Here is a 19,501-nt window from a genome sequence, read left to right on the forward strand (position 1 = left end):
TTAGGGTTATTGCTGTTATTTTAATCGTAAAGAAATAACCTATGACACATCTGAAATTTTCCTTTAGTAACACAGTTTGGAAAAATTTGTGCATTGTTATTATTACTTATAAAAAACAACTTTTGTAAAAACACTTGGAAAACAGTCAAAACAAGAAATCCATTTAAAGTATAACGGTTTAGTAATCAAATTTTTAAACTTCTTAGATGTTTGTACGTCTTCAGAGAGTAAAAATATAAGATAGCTGCACACGCGGGGAAAAAAAGGATTTCTCACACCCATACAAACAGGCACACTTAAACATTACATCGTGCAACCATTTATAATTTAGTAAAACAATGAGAGCCGTCTTATAATCGCATATCTCCTAATTTATTCTGACTTTATTAAAGGAATACTAAAACATACTGTTAGTGAGTAACTTTAATTCCATGCATAAAAAATAGAACGTTTTAACAAAACTTTAGTGGTTGCACCATTCTTCATAAAAACGAATGCTTAACGAAAATATGTAAACACATTTAAAAATATTATGAATGTAGTAGCCGTCTAACGAATATTTTGCAGTGAATTAAATTTATTCAATTTTAATACATTTAGGGGATATTTCTAAATATATATATGCACTAGCGTTTATAAATGTACTATATAACTACATACATATTCAAATACTAACGTTCCCCCGTTGCAGCTTCACCCTTAATATTTCACCTTACCTTCAAGCGCTGAGGAGAGGGAAGTAGTAATTGTAGCTGCTGCATTATTCACTGGTATACTGCTGCTGTAACTGGTGATGCGTGCCCGACGGTAAACTGTTGTTCCTGTTGACGCACATCTGTCAGTATTTTGCTAAGCGTTCAGATTTTTGGGTGTTGTTGACCCCTTTTGTGGACAAATTTTGGAGAAATTGATATTTGGATATTTATGTGTAGAACAATCACGCCAAAAATGAAATTAATATCTCAATTCGTAGCCGAGAAATTTACAAAAATGTAAAAAAAAAAAATTTACCCCCTTTCACCTCGTCATATCCCTGGTAATGGCTCGCTTCGCTCGCCCTTTCCGTCTAGCCAGAGGGTTCTGCTCCTGCTCCTGGGACCCGCTGAGTTTCCATTAAACACAAGCTTATAAGAATAAAAATTACAGCCTCTCAAAATTGAAGTCGCCTCCCATCTTAAAAATATTAATTATAACTGGTTACCCGTATTTCGTAGGGGTAAAATGTATCTTAACCAGTTCTTAGCGTTACCCGACAAACAACACTATGAGGTGACCGTATTTCGTTTCTCATTTAAAAAAATGTTTAATTACTATTAAACATTTTTAACCGATTTTTAGGTCAAGTAATATAATCGGAGGCAGGTTCAGCCAGTTGCGTTGCACTTACGGTAACAGTGACTAAGCTGGATGAGCCGTCGCGCCATACATCGTCACACCCGTTAAAAAATCAAAATTTAAAAAAAATCCTATTTTTTTTTATATTTATCTGAAAAAATGAAAAATATTGCCAACCCCCAATCTAAAGAATATCCTGTTTATAGTTGGAAACGGGGAAAATTTGCAATCATTGTTCAAATATTTTTTACCTTTCTTCATCCCTTCAAGATCGAATTTCGAAAAATGTAGAAATTTTTTTTTATATATTTATATGAAGATTTACACACGTCAAATTTAAGTTAACATCTTCATTTGTTACCAAGAAATACAAAAAAAAAAAAAAAAAAAAGTAGCAGAGTTTCAAAAAAATTTCAAAATCCATTTTAACCCTTTCAACTCGGAATTTTATAAAATTTTAAAATAAATGTTTATATATTCACATGAAGATAACACACTCCAAAAATCAAATTGATATAATCATTTCTTACCGAGAGATTAAGAAAATAATAAATTTCTTTGTTACTCCATTTTAACTCTTTAAATTCGGAATTTCAAAACATCCTTTTTAGTGCGCATTTACACCGTAAGAATAAGTTGTATACAAATTTTCATAAATTTATCTTTAGCAGTTTTTACTAAGCTTTGATGAATCAGTCAGTCAGGACGAATTGCTTTTATTTTTTAGGTGCAAGTATATATATATATAAAACAGAGATAAAGTTTGTATTGATAAATATATATTGATAGCGAGCTATAGGTTATTGTTTTTCTCATAATATAAAAAAAAATTATTCTATAATTATCTGTATATGAGACATCTGCTCATTCGTAATTAAATCGTAAGTTGTACGTTATAATTAGATCGTATATTCTTTACGATCGATTACGTGTAACATCCGCCTGAGAGGTATACTCTCTGTTCTATATCATATTCTTTCATAGTGATATGTGCTTACTTTTTCTTGTTTTTGTTGAATAAACTCCTCTTTTCACCATATTAAAAGGTTTTTTTTTATAGAACATGTATGCAAATAAACTGGCGATAAGAACTTGAACATAAGTAAAATTCAATGATCCATTTGTAGACAAAATTTTAAAAAAATAATAATTTTCTCCAACGCGAGATCGATATGTGTTTTTTAATCATTTTTTTAAAGACTGTATTCCCTTACCATAGGGTGAAAGTAAATGATCCATATATAACTACATAAGAAAGTCTAATGTACAAGTTAAAAACGATGTAGTCGTTTAACGCTTTGTCCTATGTTTTGTTTTGAGTAGAAAAATCAACAAGATAATGTTTTGATTTATTGATTATTTTTTAGAACATTAATAAAATATTACAAAATAATTTTAAAACTATGATTTAACAAAGTCATTATTGAGTTCATACGTTGTTAGGAGTACGTACACATAAATCTTGAATTCAGTTACACATTCATAATGCAATGCCCTTTATTGTAAATACTTAAAGAATAAAAATGTAATACAAGGTAAAAAAAATTATGTGGTTGTTCACAGTTACGCGTTATAAATATATACACACAACCTATTCATGAAAGACATTGTTTTGTTAAATTATGTGATTCGAATAAAGTTTACTTTAGAAATAATTCATTAATATGGTTTGGCCGTTGCCTTAATCTAATAGAAAAGTATTTGGAAATTTCTGTTTCAATATATAAAAGATACTTCAAAACATTAAAACTATGGCAGTTTGCCCCGAAGCATTAATGCTTATTCATTATCACGGACACAAGTAATTGATTCGAGAGCTTTAATATTCATTCTCACGTCCCTTTAATGAATTTATTTTTTGTTTTGTCATCTAGTATTAGTATTCAACAGCAATAATCATTACTATCAAAATATTATTACTACTTAATATATTTTTGATGCTCTTCTAATATTAAATTTCAATAAAATGACAAATTCAAGTAATATTCAGCTCTGATGACCCTGACCGTTCCAGGAATAAGAACAGATACCTCGTTTTTGTCGACGTAACAAAATGATTGATGTTAAGGATTACAATTAAAATAATGTGTTCCGGGTTTTCACTACAACATTTTACTTGTACTACAGACAACAAATTTGTACATTTACTCACAAAACTTACAATACCGAAACCTATAATAATGGTATCAAAATTGTGATTATATCTTGGAAAATACTAAAAGTTTCAGCTTGAAAATATTCCCATTCTTTTTTATACCTAATATTGCTGCTGTCTGCTGGCAAAAATAAACTTATCCTTTTTTATTAGGAATAAAAAGTAATGTATCAGGGTTAATTTTCAGTTAATATGTTTATTCTGATACAGGGATTAAGCAAAGAAATTATTGTCACGTATTTTTATTAAACAATATTATACGTATTATTTGTTATAAAGTTGGCGTAGTTACAAATGTAATATTATTTTTAACAGTATGTACACGTACGTAATAGAATCAAAGATTAATTGACAAATTTTATGTATTTTTCTTTAAAATAAAATTTAACTTTTAGCTTTACGTTAAGAAATAAATAACAAAGTAGAAAACATTCGAAAATTGTTTAAAAATAATTAATTAAAACTTCAGGAGAGCCGTTCCGGTTGTCAAATAATTATCATTAATAATGAGATATAAATAAAATAGAATATGAAACATGAAAAACAGGCAATCTGATAAAATAGTTTTACTAGTTTAGACTGTTTTTAAAATCGAACTTTCAGCTTTTAACTGAAATTGTTTAAATAGATCCTGAAAAATGTTTAATCAACAGATATTTTTATTTTATAAAATAGGTTCAAATATTTATTTTGCAGTGTTTGTTCATTACTATCTAAAGATTATTAAGTAAATTGTTAATATTTTATCATTTAAATTTAAAAAAAAAATCTTATTATAACTTATTGAATCTTTTTTGTTTTCTTTTTGCACCAGTTTCTCACTACCTACTGGTAACGGTTGTTTAAGAATAAAAATGGCCCACTAGCGTTAAATTTTGATCAAATTTGTTTGTAAACAGTATTTCGAATGTTTTCTATTGTTGAATCTAATTTTTCATGTTAAATTTTAAATAAATATTTGCATTAGACTAATAATAATTATTGAACCCTCTGGATTAATTTTGTGGTTTTCCTTACCTAGTGTTTACAAGAAAGTTCTATTTCTTTTCAATAAATTTCTTAATCATTTTACACTAAAACTTAATTAAGGAATGCTTGAAATGAATTGTTTAAATGCACTTTCATTTTGAAGCGTCATTATTTTTCCAATCTTATATTATTACAATACTGAATATAAATTCATTGAATATCTTTATGCATTGTACACGAATGTTAACAAGTTTTCCGTTTCATATCATTAAGAATACAAAAGAATGTCAAGGACAAATGATCTTATATCTGCTGAAACAAACACAATAAACGATAATGTAAATGAATTAAACTCATTCTTATAATCATTAAAGTATAATTTAATGATAGGTTTAGAACTATATCCCTACTCCAATCAATCGTTTAATTCAGTTATATTGATGAAGTTTGCATGACATGCACAAATAAAAGTAAGCTACAGAACATATTTATTCGAGGCCCACTTCATATATTAATTATACTTATAATAATTAATCTGTTTATTACTACGTCAAAAAATAATTCTCAAGAACATAACTGCCTAAATTTCCTGTTCTGTATGAATCGATTGCGCTGCATACGCTATGTCCTATCGAAATACTTAATTAAAACGATTTGAAAAGAAATTTATTAAGTATTGTAATGAAAAGTTATCTCTTTTGAAACCACATTTTTTTCATTTAATCAATTATTATTTTGTATTTACGGTCAACAGATTCCATTATATTCAGCAAACTTAAATGAGTATTTAGTTATAAGTGATTTTTTTATATTTTAAAATAAATTAGAATTTAGCTCTAATTAGATAAGTACTTAAGATTCTTACCGACACCCATTATTGTTAGACTTTCAGTAATCAGTTTCCAGCTCTAAAAAACATGTCTTTTTTTCACATTATTTTCTATTTAGAAGCTGATTATTTTGTTTATGAATTTTTTTTAACTAATTACAAAAACGTTGTATCAATGATTTCAATTTATGTAAAAACTTCCTATGCGAGTGCATAAAGATTTATTTTTGTGCAAGTTTATTCTCAAAAAAGAAATGAAGATTAATAACACGGTTTCTCGCAATGTTAACGTAATATAATATATTCTTAAAATTGATGAGTTTTATAACTTATTATCACTTTAGAGCAATATAGATTTTGCATTTCATAACTACAATCCTTTTTAAATATTTAATTACAGGAATATTATAAAATTCATACGTTAGTCGTAAGAATTCATGATAAATTATAAGTACTATGAATAACGTGAGATGTGAATCAAAACTTCCAATCCAAAAACGCAAACGTGAATTTAATTACATTGCTGGAATGATGAATGTTAACCACAAGTATTGAATTTCTTTTGTTTCTGCTTTTTTTGAGTTGCTGTATGCGAAATTAAAAGTGCAGATTTAGAAATTTTGCGAATGTTTATTTCCACTAAATGTTGTAATGATGAATGGAGATACTGTGAAAATGAATCTTAATTAATGCATGTATCTTATAAATAACGATTACAAAAATAATTATTTACGTCTATAAATAATCCTACATATTTAGGTCTATCTATGAAAGTTTTTTAACGCAATGTGTCCCTTTTAAACTTTCTTAGTCTACTACAATAGAAATATCACCTGTCGTTTCATCAAAGTAACATCTTTGGTCTTACAACCCTCAGAATCAGATTTTCAAACTTTATGTGATTTCGTGCTTCGATCCATTTTTAACGGACATCAAAGACGGAAAAAGATTATTTAGATCCATCCTAATATTAGCTACCTACGTCATCCTGTTTTAAATGTTCATTTTTACATCTGTTGCCTTTCTCACCACTTTATTTTTAAAGTAGGATTGTTATCTAAATATGAATCGAAATAAGACTGCAGTCGTAGTATGGTGCTTGAAAGAGAAATTACATATAATAAATTTGGTTAACTTCGAAAAACTTTCTCACGTTGCATTACTTCTGTCGGACTAGTTTCCTCCATTTCCTTTATTTTTTAAATATGAGCAGTTAACCTGTGTTTTTTTTTTCATTACATTATATCTTCCCCTCAGTTCCTATTTTACTTCCTTGTACGAAGTAAATGTGGTATTGTATCCTAAAAAATTTCAGTTTTCAGATTTTAATGGAAATATCCATTTTCGCCATCTCTAAATCCATTTTGAGCAGTTTCGCCGTGACGTCTGTACGTACGTATGTGCGTATGTATCTTGCATAACTCAAAAACGATTAGCCGTAGATGTTGAAATTTTGGATTTAGGACTGCTGTAACATCTAGTTGTGCACCTCTCCTTTTGATTGCAATCGAATGGACCAAAAGTGTCCAAAAAAGCCCAAAATCCAAAAGATTTAGATTTTTTTACTTTTTCTTAACTGCTGTAATAAGTCCTCATTGAGAGATTTTTACGATATATCATAAGTGGTACTTATTTTCATTAGTTCCATAGTTACAGCCAAATAAAATTTTAATTAATGAAATATTTGGATCTTACAAGAGAAAGATACATCGGTTCAAATCCAACTTCATCTCCTGTTTTTTAACCTTTTTTTAATTTAAATATATTGATTTATTAATAATTATTAACCTCTCATTATAAAAAAAAATTACAATAAATAATAATTCAATAATAACAATTTTTAAAAAAATGCAAAAATATCAGAAGTTATTAATGAAATAAAATTTTATATACTTTTCATTTAAAAACAATGTGTATATGTAATTTAATAGGCGTGCAAGGAGGTCATATGGTGTCCACATCAGATTTTTGCAGATAAAATTAACTCTCCTTCTAGATTTACTATCAATGAATATGAAAGTTTATAAAAATGATGTAGATTTAATGCTTAAAATAAATACTCACAAGAACTCACATATGCTTCATAGCAATCTTAAATAATTATCGAATATTTTATGACAAGTAAAAGAAATTAGGATTATGAAATACCAAAGTAAAGTTAGAAGTTTTGTCTTTGGTTATTTTATTAATTACTTCATTTACCTCTGTCTATAAATGCTGTAGCTGCAATTAATATATGAGTTTACACAAAATTGCATTCAAGCAACTACGGAGTACAAGCAATGCTTGTTCTCCTTCTATCTCAGACTTGTTAAATAGAGAAATGATAGATTTTTCCGTTACTTCTAGCGGTTAAAGTTTCTTAGAAATAACATCTTACCAAACACAATGAAATTAAATCAAAATCAGCATTGTAACAGGTGATTATATTACTCTATTCATCTAACAATTCGCTGTATCCTGTAAACCATTACAACCTGAAAAGCATCTGAGACCGGTGTTTTTTTTTCTTTTTTTGTGTACCTTAAATGCTTTAAATCTGTAACATGTAACGTGAATAATCTGGATGAAATAGTTAAAAACAGATATTACATCAATTAAAATTAGTTATAAATATATTTTATTATTATCAGCATTTTTACATGGGATAATTTTTACATATAATGAGATTTTTAACGTCTTATAACATTGATTAACAAATAAGTTACTTATTAATGTAAATTAATTATTTAAATAAACATAAAGTGATTGTTTTCTTTCTATTATTTTTCAGTAGGTAAACAAATATATATTAATGATTTCAATAGCAGAAATTCACAAAAACATAAAATAATAAAAATATTGCACATTTGTCTTTTGCAGTCTTCTAAAATACAGACCATTAAATAAAATACTGATTATTCAATAAGAAAATGTTATTCTCGTGTATTGTTCCGCGAGTATGTGCCTGATTTTTAAGTCCAACACGTTCTAACAGTTAGGCGTAAAAGGAATTGTATTTTATGTAATCAGAGCAATACATGTAAACTTGGTAGATTTCATTAAAAGCAGTGAGTACACGCACATGGCGCACTTATATACAAAAACACACCCATACAAACACGCATGCTAGAAGCAGTCATTAATAGAAATATTATGTCATTATTTTTATTAAGTTGTTAAAATTTACATTTTGTTTTCCTTTCTCTAATACCAGCGTCAAAACAAAGGTTACCTAACCTTGAGAGGTGGATATATATTATAAAAAATAAAAAAAGCCGGAAAACCTGAGGTTTAATTTAATTTCTTTTGAATAACAATAGATTTTATTCTTTTCTTTTTACGTAAAAAATATATTTGTTTTTAATTTCTCTGGATATTAAAGCTAGATGTGATAATAAGTTATTCGTAAGTACTAAATGTTTACTTTAGTAATTATATTAAGAAAATTCTGTTGTTATATAGGTCTACCTATTTAACGTTTTTTGTTGTTGATTTTTTTTTAATATAAAGCTTAAATAATACACATTTCTTATAATAAATTAATGTTTCCTTCATTAGTAGCTCATTGTGTATTTCTGAATTCAAAATCTAAATTCGTATTAATTTTTCATTACTACTCATAAATTTGTTCTGATAACTGTAAACTGTTGCCCGCTTAGAGTTAACCGTGTGGAAAAGGCCAAGCCTTACTGAGATCCTATTCCAGAATCTTTCTTCTTTAAATATGAGACAAAACGCTAACATTTCATCATGGTGTCAATTGATTATACAAATGTGAAAATCATTCTTCAGTTTTATTACTGGATCATGATTAAATTAAAAAAAGAATGCGAATTAAATTTTGAATCTAGCTCAGATTTTAAATTCATACAAAAACTATATTTTATGGTTATAAGTAACAGATTTTCGAGAGAAATCAAATCGAAGTGAAAATATTTTTATTCCAACCAAGGAAAGGGTAGGAAAATATGTCTGAGAATTACTTTATTCCAGAATTTTAGAGTAAATTTTCAAAATAAAAATTCGGACGATGTGCTTCAGATAACGATTAAAAAAATATCATAAACAGTTTGTCATTGTTTCTTAAACGGAAAACCGAAATTTGATATTAAGTAAAAGCACTTTAAAAATAGGATTATTTAAAAATTAGTCAGTATTATATCACAGGACACGCGAAAAATGTTATGAGATAAGAATACGAATAGTTTTTGAACAAAAAAAAATATTAAAAAAATAAAATTATTGAAACATTAAATAATTTAATATTTAAAATACATTTTAATATTATTTAATATAAAAGTTAAAATAAAGTGGTAATTAAATTTAATGGATAAAAAACGAACAATCAAGAAGAAATATTTCTTTGTTAAGTAATGATTAGATTATTAATTTTACAATAATAAATTTACGTTTTTTTTTTTTTTTTGTATGGCGACTACGACTTTTCGTAAATACGATGAAATAATTCAAAAAATGTGTGACTAAGTATAATCATATTAAAATACGTTCCGTCGCTGAAATAGTGGAAGAATTAGTCTTAAATATTATAAAGATAACGGTAAAAGTTTATATTATTAAATATGTTTTAAAGAATATTTGTTTAAACACTGTATTGAAGTTATACAGCCATTGTTATGTTTCATTCACATATAAAAAAAAATCCCTTTCGGCACGCCAGAAGGCGGAGGTAGATTTCACCGGTGCTAAGTAGGGGATAAAAAAGATATCCACCTTAAAGTCAAGAAAAACTTCAAATTTACACACAACACGACAATGGTTGCATGTGAAAAAAAGTTTCATCTGTTTAGCATACGACAAGCCCATCTTCTTACAATTCCAGCTACATTTTGGTCATCCCTTGCTGTAAGAGTTGTCATTTCAAAAATTGATTCAGTCAAAAGTTCTGGATAATGTTTAGAGGACTAACCACCACTTTAGACCGATTGGATACTGTGCCTAATAAGGGAGGTATGATTTTTTTTTGTCTTTAAAATCCCATTTTTTCCACTACTTGGGCCAATGGTTGGTGATATCAAAAAACCTTACTTATATAAGTTTTAGGCTCTTATCCAAACCCCCCTATTTCCATCCCCATGATTTTATTTTGGCCGTTAATGAACTCGACCGAGATTTTTGGACGAGTTTTTTTTAAGGACCAATTTGAAAAGATTAGCGCAAAATTACGGCAGTTAACGTGTCTAATAAAAGTGAAATAAATATATATATAAATAAATATATATATAAAATATATATATACATAAACTTTTTGGTTTTGGGGTCTAGGGGATGTGAAACGCGAAGATATGTCAAAATTTTCCGGAAGTCGAATCATGGTACCTATTACAATAGGTAGCTTTCTTATGAAATCTACCTAAAAGGAAATAAATCGTGTTTTCTGGATTTTTATAAAAATATAAATGAACTTTTTTTTATCTCTTAGTATAATAATGAAGCCGTTAATAGTTTAAGTATTACCATTCCATTGGTAAAGATTGACTGCCATGTGGATTTTTCCGCCGTCAAATTTTTTGTTCATATTTAACTACGTGTAAGGTGTTAAATTAATAGTTTCCGTATTTAATATAAGGTTAATATTAAAAGAAATATATATCCAAAAGTATTAATTTAAAAAAATAATCATAAATAATTAATATAACAACAGTTTTAGTTTTATTAATTATTAAATAATTACACGTTACAGAAAATAATTTATCGGCGAACTTTAGGAATAGAAATGTTCTATGTAGTACCAGTCTTATAAGTTTAAGGAGAGTTCTACCAAAGTAACAATTATTTTACCTGAATAATTATATTTTTTATATTATATCAGTATTAAAATAAATCATATTTAAAGTTTTTCCGTTATAATTCCGTAACTTTTTCCAGAAAAAATTACCTGTTTCTTTTTAAGTATTACTAGTCACTATAAGGTAAAGCAGCCACTAGCATGAATAAATTTTTGTAGCGATTTGATCAAGGTCTTTCTTATACGAGTAATTAGCCAGTTATGACTGTAATTGAACCAGACATTTTATTAGCAATTCAAAATGGCACGCCTACAAAATGAATTTCTGCTGCATTTATTACACCGTATTAAATATTTCTATATTAAAGAATTTGTTTTAAAAACTCGGTTTTTTAGTAACTAAAATATAACATTTTTGAGAAAGCTCTACAGTACAAACGTTTCAGTTAAAAAAGATCTAATAGTTTTAATTTAAAGATAAATAATAATTAAAATATTTCAATGATAATTACGATTAACTAGTGAATAAAGATAGCCAATCGACAGTATCTTTAGTACGTAGCATGCAGTGCAATATCCGGACACCTTTCACTATTACAATTTAAACGCAAATGACCTTTATTAAAATAACTTTATTTTTTTTAATATTTTTATATTTCGCATAAACAAAAAACTGCTACATATTTTTAGTCTTATAAAAAATTTAGTTTTTTATTGAAAATGAAGTAAGCAATTTTTAACGTTTAGGTTTACAAACATTGATGTTTACTTCTTCCCACAATAAAGATTACATAAAAAAAAAAAATATTTTAAAAAATAAGATTATTTGTGAAAAGACTAGGAAATTATTTTACTCAAATAAATTAGATTAATTTCTTAGTAAATAAAGAAATTATAGTGGTATTAATTTTTGTAACTCTTTCCTTTATTTGTTCTTTTGTGTTATTTAATATACATTAGTTTGATATGATAGTTTTACTTACACGCAGAGATTAATACTAAAACATGTTTCGCGTATAAGTAATTAATTTTTTTTTAACAACAGCCGGTTACAATATGTATTATAGGATCTGAAAATTATAGATGTAATTAATTTAATATAAAGGAAGTACATTTAATCTCACGAATAGTAAAAAATTATTGCTATTAATTTATAAAAAAAACTCCCGTGCTTCTTATGACTATTAATCATTTCCAGGATACATGGATAGTCGGATCGGATTAACTTTAATTGTATCTTATCAATAGTTTAAGTCATTTATTTATTTTACAGTTAAAAATAATTTACTTTTCAATAAAACTAAAAGAGTTTAATGAATAAAAGTTAATAAAAACTACCATTTTACTTATTCTGTATATTTTGGTCAAATCTGTTATTATATTTTTAAGATAATCTGTCTGAGACAACCATTTTACTGTACAAATTGGGAAACTATTGACCTGTAGTGAATTTATATAACAAATATATGAAAATTAAAGATATTTAAGCAATGTTTACGTTACTTATGCATTAAAAATATTGTAAAAATTTAAGCAATTAACGTATATTTAAAAAGAAATTCAATCCAATTGATGAGTTTTGTTGACATTTTCAGACTTCTATTTACGTTTTTGTTTGAAATTTCTTTTTTTAATCTCTACGTTGGTAATTATTAACAAAATTAGTTTTAGCCAGAGAATTTTCTTAACCATTCGGATGAAAATTAACTCCATAAGGCATTATTGTAATTACTATCTTCAAAACCAGGTCGATGATTTCAAAATTATTTAAATAATTTCCATGAAAACGAATTCTTATTTTAATGTATAAATGAATATTTATTCTTTAAAGTGATCATAAAAATACATTAAATAAATCACTTTAATATAACTTATAAAACCAAATTATAAGATCTTTCAACAGCTGTTTGCGTGACGTGTTTGTTGTGTATCCTTTGAGTGATTTATTTTCTTTGCATTAATTGTATTGTGAATTTGGTGAGGAATATTATTTATGACTAATCCGCTCTTGGGGCTGGTTAATATTAAATAATATTTAAAATAGCCCGCTAGGGCGTAAATAACGAAAATTTGGAGGTAACACAACAAACTAAGCCCAACGTAACCTATTAAGGACTTCTACTTCGACGCTAGGCCCAGCTGATTATTGTAAACGAACACTCTCAACTCTATCACTTACTCTGAGTACAAGGGAATAGTTATGAGTATGAACGACCAAGAAACAGTATGTTAAAATTTATCTGAGAAGACTTATCGCTATAAAAATATAACTTACCCCCATAAAAAAATCAAGCCATAGTACTAGACACCATAGGGGATATTCCAATCAGTATCTACATCGTGGCCATCGGTAAATTAGTCTTTGAAGAATGTCTTTTACACATGTAAAACACACTCCATAAACCGAGCATGTGATAAACCTGGCGAATAGTGATCTTGTCAAATCGGTCACCAGCAAAAACAGTAAAGTAAATGTTGGCAACCACCTCCTAGAGATTCACTCCTTGTTGACCAAATTCAAACGGGTAAACCTCTATAATGTGTAAACCTCTCTAGTATAGTATAGTTATCCCAAATTAGATATTAGAAGAGGAACTAAAACGCTTTGACATCCGGCTTGGATCGGCAATAACTTTCTTGTCTATCGTTATCCCGGAGCCGGGCTACGAACATGCCCTGAGATTTCGTCGTCAGGTATACGTACACTCTGACGATAATTACCAAGTACCATGAACCTAACCTACGATGATTCGCCGTACTGGATATATCTCTCGGCCAATGCCTTGTCCTTCTTCCTCTGTAAACAACCGGGGTATATAGCAAAAAATTGCAACCTACAAGAGGTTACAATTAAAACTCCTGAACCTAGAAGCGTCTTAAGAAACTACAGACCATCGGGATTCAGAGACCGCTTTTCTAGCCTCTACCAATCTCCGAATGCATTGAGTAAGGCGTAGAAGAGGGTGTTATCCAGGAACTTCAGGAACGCAGCAGAAATGCCGAGCAATCCTCGAAGCCAAACCAAAAGGATACTGACAAACTTGATGCGGGCCTAGAACCCCCGACTAAAATCTTACAAGCCAAAGAAAACCACTACGTTTTGAACTATGTTAACTTCAAAAGCTTCCTGGAACGCTGCAATGAAAACTTAGCGGTACTACAGCTGTCAATAGAATACATGTCTAATACGATGTGACTCATACATATGCTTCGGGAAACATACCTGAGAAGTAAAAATTACGCGCGTAATAAATAAAATGGTGCGACACGTTTCTACTAATGAGTCAATGGAGGCTGCTGAAATTACGAGCACATCCGATGAGGATTGCAACGACAGCAGCGCTGAGATGCCTCTCGTCGACAGCCCGCTGGCCGATCCCAGTGTATAGTTATCATTCCGAAGAATTTCTCATACATAGGCAATATTCAGCATATCAACGACTCAATCCTACAATGGAATATTAATGGTTCCATTGATACTGACGACAGTTTTTTTGAGGATTAAGAATAGCTCTGAATTCAGCTTTGAGAACATGCTTTGGGGGGATACTAACACAACCAGCAGCTGATCGCCCCTCTAACCTTCAGCGAATTACGGAATGTTACATGTTTACTTACGGGAGCTCTCAGATGAAGGTCTCCATCACTTCTTACACCTGTTCAACACTACTCTGGAGGAAGAAGTGTTTCCGGATGTCTGGAGGGAAGCTGTAGTCATACCTGTGGCTAAGCCCAATCGTGATTCACTTTGGCCGAGAACTGCCGTCAGATTGCTTTAACACGCACTCTTTGCAAGGCGATGGAGAAAATAATAAACAACAGACAGAAACGGCATACTTTCAAAAGTCTTTACATTTAAAAATGGAGACTCTTACGGATCTGTACTAAGTGTGATGCTCTTCTTGGTGGCTATTAATGGGGTAGCTGATGTGATTACTCCGCCGGTGGAAAAAGTATCTTCGCTGATGATATCACTATCACCTGTAGAGGCAAGAAAATTGAAACTACTAGGGAAAATTAAACTTCTAAGTGTGACTTCTGATGAAAAACTGACTTCCTCGAGCCACATTAAGTACACTAAGACTGAATGTCTAAAATGTCCTTAAACTCATATCATCTTGCAACTGGGGAGTGCTGATAAGCACATCATTTTGAACACATAGAAAGAAGCATTGTTTTTTCGAAGCTGGAATACGGGTCTATTCTGCATGACTCTGCAAGTGAAATAATTAAGGGCTTACTAGACTCCTTTCACAATACTTGCATTCGAATATCCACAGGGGCATTTGCCACTACTCCTATACCAAGTTTACTAACGGAATCTTATACCCTACTATTATATTGCAGGAGGAATATTACCAAGTACACAAACAGCAGGTCTCTCCAACTACTCAAGCTAGAAGACGACGCCCGCTCGCACTGTAAAATTCGAGGGAAAGAAGTCCTTACCGCACCTTTCAACCTCAGATTGCTTCACTACTCCAGGAACTAGGTCTGTCAATTCCGAAGATTCTCGGACAGGAAATAGGATGCGGCGAACCTTGGTCAGGGTCTAAATGATGGACGGGTCTAGATTCGGTGCAACTTGGTCTAGCTGTGGCGCATCTCTAAAGATTGAATGTTTACAATCTGGAAGACGTAAACAGGACCCACGTTATCGATCTGCTACGGACCAATTTAGCGAGATGACTAAGAAGTACAATGGATACACACACATTTATACACATGACGGCTCTGTGTCGGCCGACGGGTGTGGCTATTTAATAACACTCCCTGACAACAAGATAATATATAAGCATAGTGCCTATTTCTATGTGTTCCTTTGCGAGCCCTACGCAATTTACTCCGCCTTCGGAGTTATTGAGGCCCGTAGTGAAAACAACTTCCTGGTAATAACTGACTCTATGAGTGTACTTGATAGCTCGAGCTGCAGACGATTTGAATTCACCGTTCAAATAACCCTATGATACCCTCAAGAATAAACAAGACAGTGTGTGTCCCGGGCCATTGCGGCATCCTCGGAAACGAACGGGATGATGAGACTACCAGTTTGAAAAACGTTTTTGTCTAAAAATGATCGATTCTAGACCTATTTTACGCGCTGATTACGAATATGTTATTCTTTTGATCAGCAGATCAATGGTTTTGATATCGGTTGATAAAATATTTTTAAAATAAATATTTAAAAAAATATTATTTATTACTTATTTATTATTTATTTTTTTTATTTTGTAAATATTTTTTATGGGTTATTTAATAATAACCCAAACGTTTGGTGCCTGTAATTAGTGATATAAATTAACCAAACAACTGAATAAGTAATTGCAATAATTACTGAATTTATTATTTAAATACACAAAACATTACTGTGTTAATTAGTTGAGGTTAGCGAGCGAAGCGAACGTAGGTTTAGTTTGATTAAATTATTTATAAAATAAAATAAAATAAATATAAATGGTAATATAATGGTTATATGTCGGATTTTCTTTTCACAGAAATAATATTATTTCTGTGTAAAGAAAATCTTTTAATTTTATTTTAAATGCATTAGTGGGAAAATTTTTTAAATGGTTTGGCAATTTATTTAACATAACAGTAGCATAATAAGGGTTTTTGTCATGAATTGAAGTGTTGCATCGAGTTATACGAAAACCGTACCACCGGGTGGTTTGGTAAAGATGGAAATTATTATTTTTTTAAATAAGTGACAATTATTATTAACAAAGATTGTACATCCATAAACATAAACACAAGATCAAGTTAACATAATTTTCTAATTGTAGGTTTACACTATTCATACCTATGGATGCCAGCTAATGATCTTACAGCCCATTTTTGTTTCATAAAAACTCGTTCTGATTTTTGATGGAGCCCCAAGAGATGAAATTATACTTTATACGAGAACATATGCAGGTATAATAAATAATGATGGCAAGTCAGCTGTAATTTTACGGTATAGTTGAGGATTGGAGTGCTGTTGTTTATTTGATATTTTCTAAACAAAAAAGGTGTTGTGGATTTAGAAAGAAGAAATATATCTCTAATAAGTTATATTCGCTTATACATCATTTTAGTGCCTATTTTTAACATTAGTGGGGCTAACCTATTGTCTGTAGAAGAATGTAAACATTGATCGGCTATCAGTTGATCTAAACGACGATGACGACAGTACGGCTTGCGGAAATTGTTTACTAACCTCTCGTAAATGGGAATTTCTGGCTTCATCAAGCAGGAAAATTATCTCGCAGGAGGTTAAATACAAATGACATTGCTGCCAATTTAACCGGGGACATAAGTAACGGTAGCGAAGGTGAAAAATAGATTCCCGACCAGATTTAGACATTATCCTTATATCGGAGACTCATTTCACCGATAGGAATTACCTTCGAATTCGTAGTTTCCACATGTGACAAGTAATCTGGATAGCAGGGCACATAGGGTACTGCGGAGTTAGATTAAAGCTCCTTAAGTCATCAGCAACTACCTGCGTCCAGCACGGTTAAGATTCAGGTGAGCTGAATCTTAATTCGAGATCATGGACTGACTGATGCTCATCAGATTATCTGCGGTGTACTACCCTACTCACCGTGGGGTAACCAGTGAATTGTTCTCGGAATTCTATACTACCTTAGGCTTCCGGTTTTTCACAGGAGGAACTGGAACGCGAAGCATCGTATACGGGGTTCCCGGCTTTTAACCCCTCGAGGTAGAACGTTAAGGAACTGCATTCCCAATCTACATATCAACCTGGTCTCAGTGTTACTACCTACTTACTTTTCTACAGACTCAACAAAAATACCGGACTCACTAGATTTCTATGTCATTTTGGGTGTTGTCTCTATACATCTCGGTTCAAAATCGTTACGATTCGACTTCGAACCACTCACTTGTTCTACTCTCCTTAAGTACGACGGTGATAAGAAAAAGGGAATCGCCTATCCTTCACAACAACAAAACCGACTGGAACTCATATCAGATCTGGATTGAATAGGAGCTAGTCGAACCGGTTCCACTGAAATGTTCTGATGACGTCGGTTATGCTATGAGAGTGAGCCTGAGAACAATTAGGATTGGCACTTCTAAAAGTTTTATGGAGAATATTTCCCAGTTGGATAGAGATGAAAACACTTTTTCGAAAGCCGCGAGGAATTTTCAACGATCTAAACCATCACTCCCTCCAGTGAAAGCGTCTGATGGATCACGGTTCAGAAGCGACAGACAAAGATCGGACCTGTTTGCTGCACATCTTAGTAATACATTTCACCAGCTCGATGGCGGGAGTCCTAATGATACGGAAGTAGTGTATTTCTTGCACAGCCCGTTTAAGTTTTATTTAAGTTTTTCGCCTTTTAAGTTTTCCAATTTGGCTCATCTCAACTATGGAGGTGTTAGGTAAATCAAAAACAACAGGTGTTAGCGGAATACTTAAAAACAACTCCAAGTTTTGATGTAGTTACTCAAAAGATGTTAGTCATGTTCCCATTAAAAGCCATCAAGTACATTAGGGGCCTCTTCAATGGTATCCTTCGGACGTCATGCATCCCATCAGAATGGAAAATATCTCAAGTAATCATGAGCAGGTTAATCTCAAGCCAGGTAAACCTGCGCACGAGGTGTCTTCCTATAAGCCAATAGGCCTCCTGTCATGGCCTTGACGAAGCTACATTCGGATTAAAATGATCGGCGAGTGGCTAGCGAAAGGGAGGATAAAAGTAAATTTTAATAAGTCAAGCCATATTACGTTGCATTGCGGAGGGGTGACTGTCTCGAAGTCCGTCTGGAGTGACTTCTCACTCTGACCGGGTTCTGTTCCTTGGGCTCCACCTTGATCGTAGTTTAACATGGAAATACCACGTGAAAGAGGAAAGGAAGCAACTTAACACCAAGTATAAGAGGCTTTATTGGTTGTTTAATAGGAATTAGTATCTTTTGTTGTCCAGTAAACGTTTAATATATAAGTTGTTTCTAAAACCGGTTTGGACGTATGGCATACATCTATGGGGCATGACGTGCAAAAGTAACGTTGAGATTGTACAACGTTTTCAGAACAAATTGACGAGATTCATTGCAGAAATTTCGTTGTTCGCTCGGAATGAGGAAATTCACGATTATCTTGGATTGGCAATTCAAGATTGGTTCATGACCAGATCCAAACGGTTAGATTTAAATTACAGACAACGATTAGACAGTCATGGGAACTTTCTAGCGGTAAATTTCCTAGATGTTCGATGATTGAAACATCAATACGTACTGGACTTGGGATATCTGAGTGACACTTAAACTGGTTCGGTATCAGACGTGCGATAAACTTCATTATTAAGCCTTAATGAGAAGCCTAACGCCCTTCTATTTATTTCCGTGAATTTATGTTATTAATTTGTTATCTACATATATATTTTAAATATTGTTGTGGATTTTTTTTTGGTTTGATTTTTCACTAGACTAGTATGATCTCTTGATTCTTTGTGATCCCGATTAATCCAAG

This window comes from Lycorma delicatula, chromosome 1 (genome assembly GCF_047948215.1).
Source record: "Lycorma delicatula isolate Av1 chromosome 1, ASM4794821v1, whole genome shotgun sequence".
NCBI classification, from domain to species: domain Eukaryota; kingdom Metazoa; phylum Arthropoda; class Insecta; order Hemiptera; family Fulgoridae; genus Lycorma; species Lycorma delicatula.